The sequence below is a fragment of the Magallana gigas genome, chromosome 4 (genome assembly GCF_963853765.1).
Source record: "Magallana gigas chromosome 4, xbMagGiga1.1, whole genome shotgun sequence".
In the NCBI taxonomy this organism is placed as follows: domain Eukaryota; kingdom Metazoa; phylum Mollusca; class Bivalvia; order Ostreida; family Ostreidae; genus Magallana; species Magallana gigas.
The window spans coordinates 11321660-11337313 of NC_088856.1; the positions used below are offsets into that span (position 1 = coordinate 11321660).

General features: G+C 32.2%; 2 long non-coding RNA genes across 2 annotated transcripts; both read right to left on the minus strand.

Annotated features, from left to right (window-relative positions):
• Positions 1 to 1371: 1371 nt before the first annotated feature.
• LOC117682759 (uncharacterized) lies at positions 1372 to 4442 on the minus strand. Its single transcript, XR_010712795.1, has 3 exons — positions 4259 to 4442; positions 3006 to 3287; positions 1372 to 2376 (listed from the first exon to the last, which is right to left on the minus strand). It is a non-coding gene; the product is annotated as an uncharacterized lncRNA (long non-coding RNA).
• Positions 4443 to 11846: 7404 nt separating this feature from the next.
• LOC105321771 (uncharacterized) lies at positions 11847 to 14353 on the minus strand. Its single transcript, XR_010713615.1, has 3 exons — positions 14298 to 14353; positions 12311 to 12498; positions 11847 to 11998 (listed from the first exon to the last, which is right to left on the minus strand). It is a non-coding gene; the product is annotated as an uncharacterized lncRNA (long non-coding RNA).
• Positions 14354 to 15654: the final 1301 nt, after the last annotated feature.

Genomic DNA, 15654 nt, shown 5'->3' on the forward strand with positions numbered 1-15654 from the left:
TAAATCAACAAAATTAAATTCATGACGAAGTATTATAAATGAATACCGAGCCAGTTGATACGCGATACATTTTAGGGATTACGATATGACGAAATTAAATGCCAACGAAATTGAATTTTTGAAAACAACGAAAGTTTAGCCCAACGAAGATATGTGCATCTACTTGTAAAATACCTCATTGATCATAAAGTTTCGTTTGCATATTGCACGTTTGATGAATTTCTTGACTTTTTGAACACAAGTATACATTAACTTTTCAATCTAATTATTCTAATATCTGTATTTGAAGAAAAAAATATATAAAGTACATATGTATACTTCTATCGATTTTAGAATTAGAAAAAAATCATTACATAATATTTCAAATGTCAACACATCCTTTCTAAGAAAACACACCTGATTTCTAGCTTGTGATACAGAGAAATATTTTTTAAAATAAAGAATTTCAAAATTCATTTCTATACAGTTTATGTAATTTCTGTTATGACACGGGGATTTCCAGAACTAAATGTAATCGTATATTTGTCTACCGAGCCTATATTTCGAATAAACCTTTTTATATGGTGTAAAATATAACACCACTGTCAAAGGTACACAAAAGAATGCAACCAAGTTTTGTGTGTATTTAATCAAAGTACTGAAGAACTGGCGGGAGTTGATTTTGTCGATGTTTATTTATTTTAAAATCGATGTTATGTTATTTTGCATGACAAGTACATGTATACGTAGTTTCTAATTTGAATTACGCATATTTTTATAATATGAATTTTTGAACTTTTTCGACTAGAATGTCGAGAAACCTCCATATGAATCATGTTAAATAATATTTAAAGATAAAATTAATTCAATCAAACTATGTATCAGTGGTAGAAATATTTCTCGAAAATTGTATGGATCCAAGCAATATTGAACTCTAGTCTCGTTCAACCAATTGCAAACGCTCGGCTGACACCGTAAATCTCCGACAAGGGTTTACGGAGACAGCCGAGCGTCGAGTTGAACGAGACTATATTGAACTCTGACGTAGGAATACATACGACTACAAAAAATATTTAAATTGTTCGTCCCATTCAACATCTGACTATTTTTAAGGTATTTGTAAATAAGTTTCCTTGAAAAACAATGCTTTAGCATACATTACATCGAATTTATCAATTATTTTCAAGAACTAAGTCTTGTCAGGAGCAATGATTTGTGCTGAGGTCCAAACATTGTTTCACTTTCGGTTTGTCCGCGTGACTGCATAGGAGAGTTGATTTAAAATCAACTCCCAATCAAAGTACTGAAAGTATTGATAGGCGGAAGCATGATTGCAAGTTGTCAATGTAATAGTGTTATAACTATTATATTTTTAAGAATTGGTTTGATAACAGGAAACACTATTCTAATGTGTTAATTAAGGTATATACATGTAGTAAATGATGAAATACTCAGTTACTGCACCTGATTAGTCGGGATCATGCCTTAAATAAAGATTAGATGAGAAAAGCAATTTAAACATCAAAACATCTATTTTGTGAAGTACATTCGTATAACAATTGATATTTATATGCAAGCTGAAATTACAGGGAAACATTTTCATTTATTATGCCAATTTATTAAAAATAGTCATTTTGACATCAAAATGATGAAAGAATATTATAGCATTAGAATTTAGTAAACTGAACTTTCTGTGTGTCACTTTGCTCACCTGAGAAGCAATAGCCTTTGAGAAATCAGCTTTATAGAATAATACACAAAATATATGGACAATGTGGAGTAAAAAAAGGTAATCAATAAAGACATTTTGAAGTTTTCTTAATATATTTTCAAGTTTAACAGTAACAGGATGATTTCAAAGTCATTTTATATGTGGAGAATTGCAGACCTCTAAATGATCCTCAGATTGCAGTTCATACATTTTGTTGACAAATGTTTAAAACTTAGAAAGAATGTATTTACTTGCTGTACTGTACACCATACATATATTTAACAAAGATCAAACATATATGCAAATGTTGAGAATTACAATACATGTACAATGTAAAAGCCAAGTATCTTATGGATTACTATAGATTGATATTCAATAGTGTACAAATTATGTGTCCTTTACAATTGCTCGATGTTGTACTGTCAAATCACAGGTCTCTAGTACTGAAGACATTTGAACTTTTAACTTTTAAGTTTTTATTTTAATACTAATGGAATCTTCAAGAGAAATTCCCCCATTATAGAACATAGACTTCCAAAGAATCTGTTTATAGCTGTATGCCATAATCGTGTTTTTGGAAAGCGTGTAATCCTAGAGAGTGCCATTTGTGGTATCAACAATTTCAATTCATTAGTGTTGTCTTGCATCCATTATACCAATGACAGCTGTCTTTTCAGCAGGATATTCTAAAATGTGTTGAAGAAAATGAATAATGGATATGTTATCAAGCAATATTTCAATACAATATACTTGACCTCCAGTCTTGCTAATAAAGGATGAGATATATAAGAAGATCACACAATATGAATTATCAATATTTGTAAGGTTATTTTGGTATATTACATACAAGTAATGGAAAATATAGTGATTGAACTGTAAATGAAAGTTTAATTTTTTTTTCTCCTAAATTCCTCAGTTTATAATTGCATTTAGAACAAGAATATGCACTATATTATTAAAGATATGACAACAAGATATATTTGTGAGTCAATGCTCACTAGTGATACCCCTGCTCTGATGTGTATACAAAAAACTTGAAAAAAGCATAGTTAACATTACATGTAAGGGAAGGGGACATCAAATATTTTGAAAAATGAATCCTACCGTATGGCATATCTTAACAAAGACTGAGTTAAAATTTCAAGCATCTGCGATTGTTGCTGAGATATCTTTGACAAAATTTGTGTTATAGACAAACAGACACACAAGGGTAAAACAATATACCCTCTCCTTCCGAGCATGGGTATAATTAGTTCATACTTAAACAAGAAAACCACGGGGAATATTGTAATTAAATTTAGTTGTATTTACTAACCTTGAAAATGGTATTAAGGCCATTAAGATGAGGATTCCAGCATATTTAAGATGCCCTGCTTCCATTTAGAAGTTGCAAATGTGCAATGTTTGTCCCTCTTTAAAAGTGCTGAACTGGGAAGCCAACACCGCATTTACAGCATCCGTCTTTTTCTTTGTTTTGCTTGAATTTTGCTGTGCGCCCAAATTTAGCAACTCTCCCCTTCACCAGAAATGAAGAATGATGTTGGGCTCTCATTGTTTCCTCTTGTCAGTTAATGTTAATCAGTTTCTTGACATTCATCTGAAAGAACATATACATATAGAACAAATAGATATATATGTTAGGTTATTACCTATAATCATTGTACATGTATATAATTGAGTCTTTTTGGAATTGCAATTAATCATGAACATGGTAGATCAAAGATATTACCGGTATATAGTCAAAGTTCTCATGAATTGAAAATTTTAAAATTGTAAAAAAGGATACAGTCATCAAAATTATCATATAAATTATGACTTAGAGAAATTTCCATAGGAAATCTTAGTCACTTTCATTATAGAGTAATGATGACGTAATTCTGAGATACAAGGAAATACAGTAGGTAATGGATAAATCATGTTAATTCTTTTTAAATGTTCAATTATGAATTAAATGTCTTTGTAATAGCCTATCTGGAATATTTATGATATCAACCAATTAATTGCATCTTGTATAATACTTAAAAGCTGTATTTGAGATATTTTAGAGAAAATCCATTTGCATTATCCATGAGTCATTTAAAACCAAGCTGAATATTGTAATTTTTTATACGCAAAAAATGAATGAACCCTGTATCATACAGTGCAGTTCGTAACGTATTATAAAATCACTATATGAACTTATAAAAAGGAATCTTTATCTTCCGTTATATGCGATTCCATTGTCTTTAAAGAAATCATATAGGCCTCGCCTTGTACAGTATTCATAATTATAGACCGACATTTTAGAATTATCTATGAATGCCTAACACAAACAATATAAATTCTTTCATAAAATTTATGTACTTATCAGAGATTTCTCTGATTCTAACCCCCGCTTTTACACTGTGACATGTTTCCTCCGCACGTCACAATATACAAGCGGGGATTAAAGTCAGAGGAATTTCGAATTAAGAAAGTACCAGCTCCTCGATCAAGAAAACGTTATCACCATTATTGTAAAACGAAAATCTAAAATGATGAGGCAAACGTTTATACAATGAGAAATAACACATTAGTTACTTAACTTACCTTACTATGTCGAAGATGAACAGTCACCAGTTGTTCTCAACGTGGGTTTGTTGACAAAATTTTTACACTGCATATGCATTATTGTCTGATATTACTACGCGAAACGTTGGTATGTTTACAAATAATTTATATGCATGGTATCATTCTAATAATCTTTTTGAAATAAATTTATACACACCGTTGTTTTAAAAAAGCGTTCAATACCTGTTTCCCTATCAATTTTTCCTTTTGTACTCATAAACACGCAATTTCAAATTGAACTATTTTTTCCCTCGCAATTTCATCTACAGGCATCAGACACCGTGCTTATCCTTTGTTTATGTCGCATACCATCGCAAGAGTTATCGTTCGTTCCTGTACTATAAAAAACGTAAACTCATAGATCTACCACTTGCTATCTTTGCTAAAGGCATTTTCAATAGATAATTAAAAACGATGAAGTAAAAATTTTGAGACATATACCAAAGTTCTATTATCAAAAACGATGTTTAAACGGGGGTCGAACAGTGGGTGGGGGGGGGGGGGGTAAAGAGTTGTATGCCCTTAGTTTAAATAACATCAGATAGAGCTACCATGAAAAAGGGCAGGAATTTGACCTTTGACGTAGAAGGTCATGAAAGCAATTGCAATAGGCGCTTCCGCCTAAAAATCGTCTTTCCGAGGAAAAAAAATGCTAAAAGTATCGTATTTAATATATATAATAAATGGTATCTGAACAAAAGACAGAATTTATTCTACATCTTTATAAATTTCTGTTGAATTAAGAGTTAACACACCTTTTCAATCATTTCACACATGTTAGCATTAGATAGCATAAGTTTCATTTTAAAACAAGAGGCTCATGGGCCTTCCCTGTCACCTGGCTGTTAACAGTTGCATTGAGAAGGTTAGATTCATATAGAGAAATGCATATCTAAAATTTTATAAATCCAATCGAAACCACATTTTAACTTGTGTATTATTTAATTGATTACGATGCATGGATATATTTTATAAATGGCTGGTAAAGTGACGGATCTGACTGGAATTTCAAGATATTGTTCACTTGTGAAACACAGGGAATTTTAGGGGTATTATGATAAACCTAAATTTACACATTTTTTACAGTTTGAATATACATGTATTTGCTATAAAAAAAATAATCTAAAAATTGCAACAAATGAGGGTTGAAATCTGGGACTACGTGCCTATCAATGCCTTTGGAATAAAAATGTGATCGATTTTTTTCCCGCACATTATCTCATATTTCTCGAAATCCTAAATCCTTCGAACAAACATACATTGGCATGTTATTTTAACGTCTATTTATTTTGTTGTACCTCAAGTGATTTTACATAATCATATTGTAATTCTTAGAAAAAAAGTAGACAGTACCTATTTGTTTAAACAATTATAAATCAATTCTTTTTATAAACATGTCCAACTTTATGATAGACGAACTTCTGATCGAGAAAATTGTTGTCGTTCAATGTCGTGTCTCTGACCAATTCTAAGTGAAACCCAGTGAATGAAACTTTGTAGGAAGACGTTATAAGAAATAACATAAAGGAAAAAGTAAAAATTGTACGCCGTTGAAATTTTATACGCAGATGCATGCTGTCCTCGAGAACATTTTTTTTTATTTTTTGAATGAATCCACTATACCAATCTTCACTCGTAATGCCCTAAACATATTGAAAATTTTGTGCATTTTAATATTTTGAGACCCCCCCCCCCCCCCCCACTAAAATCCAGACGGTAGAATTAGGTATTTTTTATTTATTTACATAAAAGGTAGGACATGATATAATTACTAATCATATATAATAAATTGAGAAAAAAGCTGTTGTAGCATTTTTTAATCTGCTTCGAAATGCGGAAAATGACAGTTTCGGGCAATTAATTCCTATACATTCCTATTGAAATGTACCTCTATTTTGAGATGAAAAAAAACAAACCCAGATGGTCGATTTTTTTTGAAACTTCGCAAAAAAACTAGAGTTGGTTTAAATGGAATATGGTTAAAAAATACAGAGTTTTGCTATTGTAGTTTATCCGCCAAAAAAAAAATCATTAAATCGGACTCCTTAAATTAGATAATTTTTGTATCAAATCATACTCGAAGCATTATTAATCCGATTCTGATTCATGTACATGTAGACCGATATGAAATTGTTCATTATGTGTAATAAAGACGAAACACGATTTTAGCGCCATTGACACAGTAAACGGGCCCGGGTAAATACACCCCCTTCCCGCGAGATACGCATGTATCGGAAGTGTTTTATTTCTTCTTTAAAAAATTCTCTTTACGAAAATCCACTTGTGGCTATAAGTTATAGGGTAAAGACATAGAACACACGAAGCACGAACCTGTTTGTAACAAAACCACTATTATACAACTTCATGATGGAAACTTAAATTCAACTCGGCATTATCTTATTCCATCTTAATTTCTACGTCTTCCTATCCTTGTCAGTCTGTCTCTTTTTTACTTTCATTGCGAAATCTGTCAAACTGATTGTCATACAAACACAACCAGTGCAATTGTTGTCAATCAAACCCAATCAGACTGGTTTCCCGTGTCACAAGGTGTACGACAAGGTGGAGTTCTGTCAACCTATTTATATCTTGTGTATATTAACGAACTTGTTGTTAACCTTGAAAAATCCTGTACAAATACTGGTATTTTTAGTATAACCAGCAACTGTCCATCGCTTGCTGATGATATCGCGTGTATTGCAATAACACCTACGGCGTTACAGCGCATGCTTGATGTCTCTTCCGAATATTCCAGGAAGTGGCGTTTTTCCTTCAATGCTCAAAAATCGTGCATTTTACAAGTCCGCTCCAAAGGCTCCAAACTAGATTTTGATTATATATGGAAACTTGGTGATACAATAATTCCATGCGCTGACAACTATAATCACCTAGGCATTATTATCAACAACAAACTTACACTCTCAGATAGGATTATAACAGCTTGTAGAAAAGGACAAAAATCATATTTTGCTCTCAACGATATAGGCTCCAACTATCTTAACCCGCTTACTTTGTCACACCTCTATAAGACGATCGTTCTTCCCACAGTCCTCTACGGTTGTGAATTATGGAGCAATATATCTACCAACGATCTTCAACGCCTAAATGTTTTTCAACATTTTGTTTGCAAAAATGCACAAAATCTTCCGACCAAAACAAGATCCGATATCTGTGAAAGTGTTTTCAACGTTCTACCTATCAAATCGGAAATAGATATCCGCAAACTCTTATTTCTGGGCCGACTCTGTCTCATGGATCACCAGTCTCTTTCAAAGAAGATATTTTCAACACGCCTATTTTCATTCCTGGAGAACATTTCCAATAAACAGCGAGGGTTTATTCCGGATGTCATCAATATTTTGTCCACTTACAGCCTCACTGAATACCTACAAACGTGGCTCCTTGATTGCTCATTTCCACCTAAACAGACTTGGAAAAAGATAGTGAGATCTGCTGTATCTAAGCTACACCAAACAAACCGTAACATTAGAATGATAAATGACAATGATTTTTACCGTTTCAAATCCATTATCCAAAACCAAAACCCAAGTTTCATCTGGTCTATTCCGTCCAACTCATACGAAATCTCTCTTTGTAAATTTATCTGCAAGCTTATAGCTTGCCCTCCGGAACAGACTCCCTTTATCTGCCTACTATGCAACACCATGTTTGTAGACGTTTTTCAACATATCGCTTGTTCCTGTCCCTCTACTAATGACTTACGTACATACTGGTGGGATCAGATCACCAACTCTTTTGATATTCACCTCTCCGCGGACCTGTGTGCCATGACTGAGGATGATATATTCTTCTTTCTTCTAGGTGGGAAATACTTCACATGGTTGTCAGAAAAAGATCTACGTGCAGTTCGTATACTTAATTTCCGTTACATCCGAGACACTGTTGCACGCTATAATCAGACCCTCAAATCTCAACCTAACCGAATGTTAGCAGCATAACCTATGTACGTGTGTGCCCCGTCCCCCGTGTAGGACCTCCCCCCCCCCCCCCTTATTATTATTTGTATATATGTAAATACTTATGCTTTGTCTTATAATGATTTTTGTTGCATGTACGTATAATTGTATGTTCTGAAATAATCCTCATATGAGGGAAATAAAGTATGAATGAATGAATGAACGTGACCCATTTAAGACGGGGTTATTCCAATCTTTTGTATTTTCTTACGGCACGTAAAACATAAAACACATTTTTTTTAATTTCTCGTATCTGTGTTATATATGTACGAAAGACGAATAGGGCCACATAAAAAAATATTTTTATCTCGTAATTACGAGAAAAAGATCTCGTTATTATGTGTTAATTATCTCGTTATTACGAGAAAAGATCTCGTTATTATGTGTTAATTATCTCGTTATTACGAGAAAAGATCTCGTTATTATGAGTTAATTATCTCGTTATTACGAGAAAAGATCTCGTTATTACGAGATAATTTTCTCGTAATTACGAGAAAAGATCTCGTTATTACGAGTTAATTTTCTCGTTATTACGAGGAAAGATATCGTTATTACTTTAAAAAGATCTATATAAAATAGTGCGTTTCTGAAAAGAATTCGACTGGATCGCCCTTTCAGTCTATCTTTTTCATTCCAGAAACATTGATTCAATTTTGATTAATATTTAAAAATAACAACGATCATTATTCATTAATTTCTACAGATCAAAATGATTGGATTTGACATTTTATCCTATCTGAATAAAAGGAAAGAACTTCATGTAATTTTACTATTCATCTTATATATATATTATAATCCCACTCCGAAGTAAACACCAGGTAGTCCTATAGTCGTAAAAACACAATTCTATTAGTTACAGATATCTTTAGTGACTATATAGTTTCAGTCATGGATATGAATATACAGGATTTACCGAATTTGTTTTTTATATGTTCATACACAACCTACATGTATATTGAAAATAATTGATTTTGTATAATAACATATTGGAGTCTGAAAACAAATTACACGTATCCTTCTTAATTATTGATAAATAGTTCAATGAATTTACTAATCAATCTGCTTTGCTACTTCTTCTGAAATTACTTTAAAACTGCTTGGTCCGATCAAATTATGCGTACGCTTTTAAACGATGATTATGCTAAGTATGTGTATATCAATAGACATTGCAGTAGTTCATACACTTTACATAAAAAGAATAGAATAATGATTCGTGCCATTTTAAATAGATGTTTTCTCGTAATAACGAGATAATTAACTCGTAATAACGAGATCTTTTCTCGTAATTACGAGAAAATTATCTTGTAATAACGAGATCTTTTCTCGTAATAACGAGATCTTTTCTAGTAAAAACGAAATCTTTTCTCGTAATTACGAGATCTTTTCTCGTAATAACGAGATAATTAACTCGTTATAACGAGATATTTTCTCGTAATTACGAGATAATTAACTCGTTATAACGAGATCTTTTCTCGTAATTACGAGATAATTAACTCGTAATAACGAGATCTTTTCTCGTAATTACGAGATAAAAATATTTTTTTAAGTGGCCCTATTCGTCTTTCGTATATATGCGATGGACTACGACAACGGAATTTTTGTGAAAGTCCTATCTTTAAATAAAGTAATGAAGCAAATAAATTAAATCAGATCTTACTTATTAATTATGTGATACACTAAAAAAAATGTCAAGTATGCCTGTGCCTTTAACAATTTAGAATTTACACTATCAGAGGATGCTTGCAAAATAATCCCACCCATTGTAGCATTGTAGTTATTGAGAGATACTTAAACATTTTTATTATATACACTGTACTTCTATGTTGAACTTTTAACACATCGTGTGGAGCCTTGTTTTAACAATTTAGCACGAGTCTGCTACCACTAGAAAAGTCAACTGTGCAATGTTTGACGTTGTAACCGCCAAGTTCAGGAGCGCTAAAATATTCCATATTTCAACAATGACCATAACAACTGCATAGCAATTAAGATACTAGTATTAGTGATATGACTTAAATTAAAACTTTTTTTTTCATATATGATAAACACAGGTGGATTTAGCTCTGAATTTCTCTTGCTATCCAAAGTACATGTACTTTGACGTTAGTAATAATTTTACAGAATATTCAAAGTGGCCGCCAAATAAAGACTATTGATTTGTTCCAATAACGTTAAACCCCATTTACCAAAAAATATTGGCGAATGTTACTTTTGTAAAAATATTTAGTGTGTGTGTGTGTGTGTGTGTGTGTGTGTGTGTGTGTGTGTTTATATATATATATATATATATATATATATACTATATATATATATATATATATATATATATATATATATATATATATATATATATATATATATATATATATATATATATATATATATATAAAATTTGAAAAACGAAAGACAACACAGAGTAAAACGTTAGCGCTTTCATTCAATCTTCAGACGTTTTTAAAATCAAGATTTTTAAGATTTTAAAAACATCTGAAGATTGAATGAAAGCGCTAACGTTTTACTCTGTGTTGTCTTTCGTTTTTCAAATTTTCTATATATAAAACCGGACACTGCGATATTTTTTGGATTTAACTATATATATATATATATATATATATATATATATATATATATATATATATATATATATATTATATATATATATATATATGGCTTTACAAAAACGAAAATTTCGATTTTCCCCTTCAAACGTTATAATAAAGGTTAAATTTAGTGAATTGTAATAGATTGACAGATGGCCAGACAGGACAAAAACAATATGCCCATGATCTTCCATCTTAATGGAATTAAAATTATAACATGCACAAACCTTGTTACTATTTATAAAATGCATTTGATATAATTTGACATGAAATCAATAAAACAAATGTAAAATTTTCTATGTAAAAAATCTTTATTACTTTGCATCTACAGGCAATTAACAGCTTCTCTGATTATTGGAACTTGAAAACGAGACTCTTCTATGGTTTTAGTATGTGAAGGCTTTTTAACCATCCATATATTAATATCACATATGTTACATTATGTGCATTCTCACTCTGCAATAGGTAATTCGAAAATTTAGAATTAATTCTGGCAAACCGCACGCGCGTCCTCGAAATGTCTACATCCATGCCAACCAATTTCGACACTTCTCGGACACTTTGCCAATGACGTTTCATTTCCTGAGCATTGTAGGCCGTCTAACAAAATAAACCCATGTCCTCCAGTCGTGGATGAACCCTGAAGTCTCTGCGCAGACCTGTAATATATATTTGTTTTAATGTTGCCGTTCTTATGACAAATTCACAATAGTAAGTATACGACCAGAAATCATATGTTAAATCAATAAACATGTATTCATAGATTTTATCAATTTGAATTATTGCTGATTAATGTATTTCAACAACATACTCAACATTGACATTAAATATACGATGTCAACTTTATATATTCATTAAATTTGTACATTTGCATCCACTGGGTATTACATGATCTGTCTTACTGTTAAGAGGAATAAAACAAAATCTTTGTCAAAAATGCATTTCTCAACATAAAGTCTAAAAACAAATTTTGAGTTCTAAAAACGCCTTGAATTGCTACCCATGATATCCCAGCATTCTGCACGCTACCCGAGCATCGTTGTTATCCCAATCATCGTCACACACAGTCCCCCAGCCTTCTCCAAAGTTTACTTCGACTCTTCCATTCATCAGCGATGATCCACCAACCAAACGTATGTCCACTGAAAAGGTTTTGGATTATGATAAATGTGTCTTCATTTTAATGGAGCAACATCAATAAACATCATCATCATTCAGAACATGCCTGTTTGATTCCCTTCGTTATCTAAAGTTCTTAGTATATATTATTATAACTAAACGTATCTTAATATGTAATATTTAGAGTATACATTTTTAAGAGGTTTTCTCATAAACCGATCTAGGAGGCATAGCCCCTGAGACTGGAATAGGACGATTTCAAAAATTACCCTAACTATTTTGTAATATTGATTAATTCAGCCTCTGTCTGTCTGTGTCTCTCTCTGACGACTTACTGCATGCGACTCCCACGTCATATCGGTGGGTATGATATGGATCTGCCTCTTCCGGATAATGAGGACAATCATAAAGTGAATTTTCATCCCCGTTGCAACGTAAACCATATAAAAGACTTGTGTCGATATACCCTGTACCTTTCCCAAAATACAGAGGAGAATTCTCGTATATAGCCGCTGCGTTTTTTCTGAAAACAAGGTTATTTTTGTCTAATGAGAAAATATCAAAATAATTTATTATTCCTTCCACAGTTCGAGACTGCGATGCGTATTTTATAAGTTTTATAAATGATGTACTTAGCAGAAGTTTTAGTTGGAATATGATAAAATGGTATTAGTTTGACAATCTTTTTTTAAAGTCCTACGCCATTTACTGATATATACATGAAAATCAGCTATCTCAGCATAAGAGCAGAACTGTAGTTACCATGAGGGAGTTTAATTATTGACGTTTTCTCTGTTTGATTTAAGGCTTATAGAGTTAAAAGTACTTAAAGTACTGGAAAACGATTACCAAAGATGCATGAAGATTGCATATTAGAGAACTTCAGTGCGCATGTACAATACCAGACAAAATCAACATTTTACCGTGTGACTAGCCAATATCTTCCCTTTCCTGAAATACCTGTGTGTTGTTACTCATGACATGACAAATTAGTCATGTAATCATTTTCAACTTTAGAATGAAAATTAATAAAAGCCAATAGAATGATAAACTGGCGATAAATAAAATACAGTTAATAAGTCATGCATGTGTAACATTTTTTTTAAAATCTAATTAACAATATTCTATTCAATATATATTGAACGTGATTAGGCAGCAGGCATATTCTATCAGCCTCCTCCCTTCATCAGGAAAAAAATAACCTATACACCAGTCATGGGAAATCAAAGAGGGGTCGTTCGTTAAAATTGCAATTTGCGATCACACAATTTTTTTAATTCAAAAATTGCAAGTAGGACTCCTACCATGTAATATGGGGAAATGTGATATATTCATGTATCATTGGGTATGCATATATATCCATCACAAAATCAATCGCCGAAATTTTTATTGCGAACTTATAACTTTGATGCATACATGTACATACCAGAGGACGATATCCTTGTATGATGCAATGCAATACAGAATTGTTTTTTCGAAATGATTTTTCTTTCGAACTACTGATCGAGTAAATTGTTGTCATTTTATATGTCGTGTCACTGACCAATTCTGCGTGAACCCAGTGAATGTTTGGTTTATTCATTAGAACACTAACTGTAATAGCTATTTAAAATGTGAATACTAGTAGAATTTACTCGGTTGTCATTTTCATTTCCAAAAAATAAGTACACACATCCAAATAGTTCGGCTTTCAGTAGTTTCAATACCTTAATTGATTTATTATACTATAAAATAGTCTGTCCCAAGATATTTATGCTGCATATTTGAACGATTTTAAATAAAAATACAAAATACCTGTGACAGAAGTGCAATTAAAATCGATGAAGGAAAATTCCCCAAGATATCTTCATTCACGCATTATCATTTTTCCCTCGTAAAAATTCACAGCAACGAAAACAGAAATTCGGACATTTATAATGGGGAATGTTGACATCTAGTACTCGGGACACCTCACATTTTTCAACGTTATCATCCGGGCGTCTTCATCTCCTTGGCAATGGAAGAACCCCGTAGACTTTTTATTTTTAGCCGTATATTGATACCCGACAAGCTAGAGAGGGCGTTTCAAATGGAAAATCTTGGGATTTTTTCATACTATTGAATGAACATCGTCTGAACCAAGAGGTATTTATAAATATCGCATAATTCAAGGAAACATGCGGCAAAAATATCTTAGGACAGAGCATAGGTAGCGCTTCAAATGACGAGGCATCGTGTTGCTTAATAGATGGTTACATGCTATGCTAAACGCTTAAAAACCCTGTAAAATCGAAATTCATAAATAAAACAAATAGGTATAAATATTTTTTATAAAATACATACGTCGGATAGCCTAACATTCGACACACAACTTTCGCTGTCTTATCGTCAAAAGTGTGCCAATGAGTGTGCATGCTGCTCGATACCGTCGCCCATGTTCCTTGATAGGAGACCTCTACTCTTCCCATCCAGGGTGTGGACCCGTTCACCAATCTGATTCTACCTTTTAATTAAATCATCGTAATAAATATAACTTTAAATAGATATGGATACGATTTGATTTTGTGTCGTAGTTGATTTGTAAAAATTTCATGTTTTTTTCAGATACATAGATAACATGTTATTTATGTCTCTGGGTTTTTTTTCTCATCAGCAAACCATTGGTAAACAAAGTCTTCGCAATCTGTAGGCTTTTTATCTCGCACCAAAGCTAAAAATTGACATCTAATTAAGTAAGGTAAAGCGTTAGACATACAATGTACCTTAAATAAAGCATGCTGACAAAAGAAATAAAGATATATAATTCAACTATTTTTATCCCGTCTTTTAAGCTTTTTAAATTTTTAAAAGGCAGAGATTTTGTTGTGTTGTGCTTCTTTCCAAGACAGTGCAACCATGAAAGCGACGAGGGGCATGGTTACATGTAAAACTACATATCAAAGCATTTGAGACAAGTGTTCGTGCTTGATACAGTAGTGCAATGAGATTTTTTTTTACACATACTGTTGAAATAAACTAAAATGGTTTTTTTTCGTTTAATTAACCACTGAATCATTATTTATTGAAAGATGAAATCTCGTACAACAACAGTGTTTGCGGTCTGATTTTTTTAACGTCCCGCTGTTTACAACTTCGCTAGCCAAGGTTTTTTATTCCACTTCGTTTTCCACAAATTTATGAAAAGCGGATAGGAAGTACACCTTGGCTAGCGAAGATACTTAGTTTGCAAATGTGATGTACATGTATATCTTAAAATCCATTTATACTCTGTCCCAAGTTATTGCTTCCATCGCTTTTTGATGATTTTTAATAAAATTACACATACCTGTGAAAGAAATACAGTTGAAATCGTTAAAAGGGAATATATCCAAGATATCTTCATTGAACAATTATCCCTTTCCACTCAGAAAAATTAACAGGAACAAAAACAGATTCCTTACTGAGATTTATAATGGGGAATGTTTACATCTTTTCTCCATTCGGAATACACTCGGAATACATCGCGCAATTTTTTAACGTTATCATCCGGGCTTATTAATGGCTGTTGCAATGCAAAATCTCCGTAGACTTTCAATTTTGGGATGTGTATTGAAACCTGAAGCGGTAGAGGGGGCGTTTCAAAACAGATAATCTGGACATTTTTTATATTAGTGGATGAACGTAGTTTGAGCACAAAGTTATATACTATTATTGAAATATC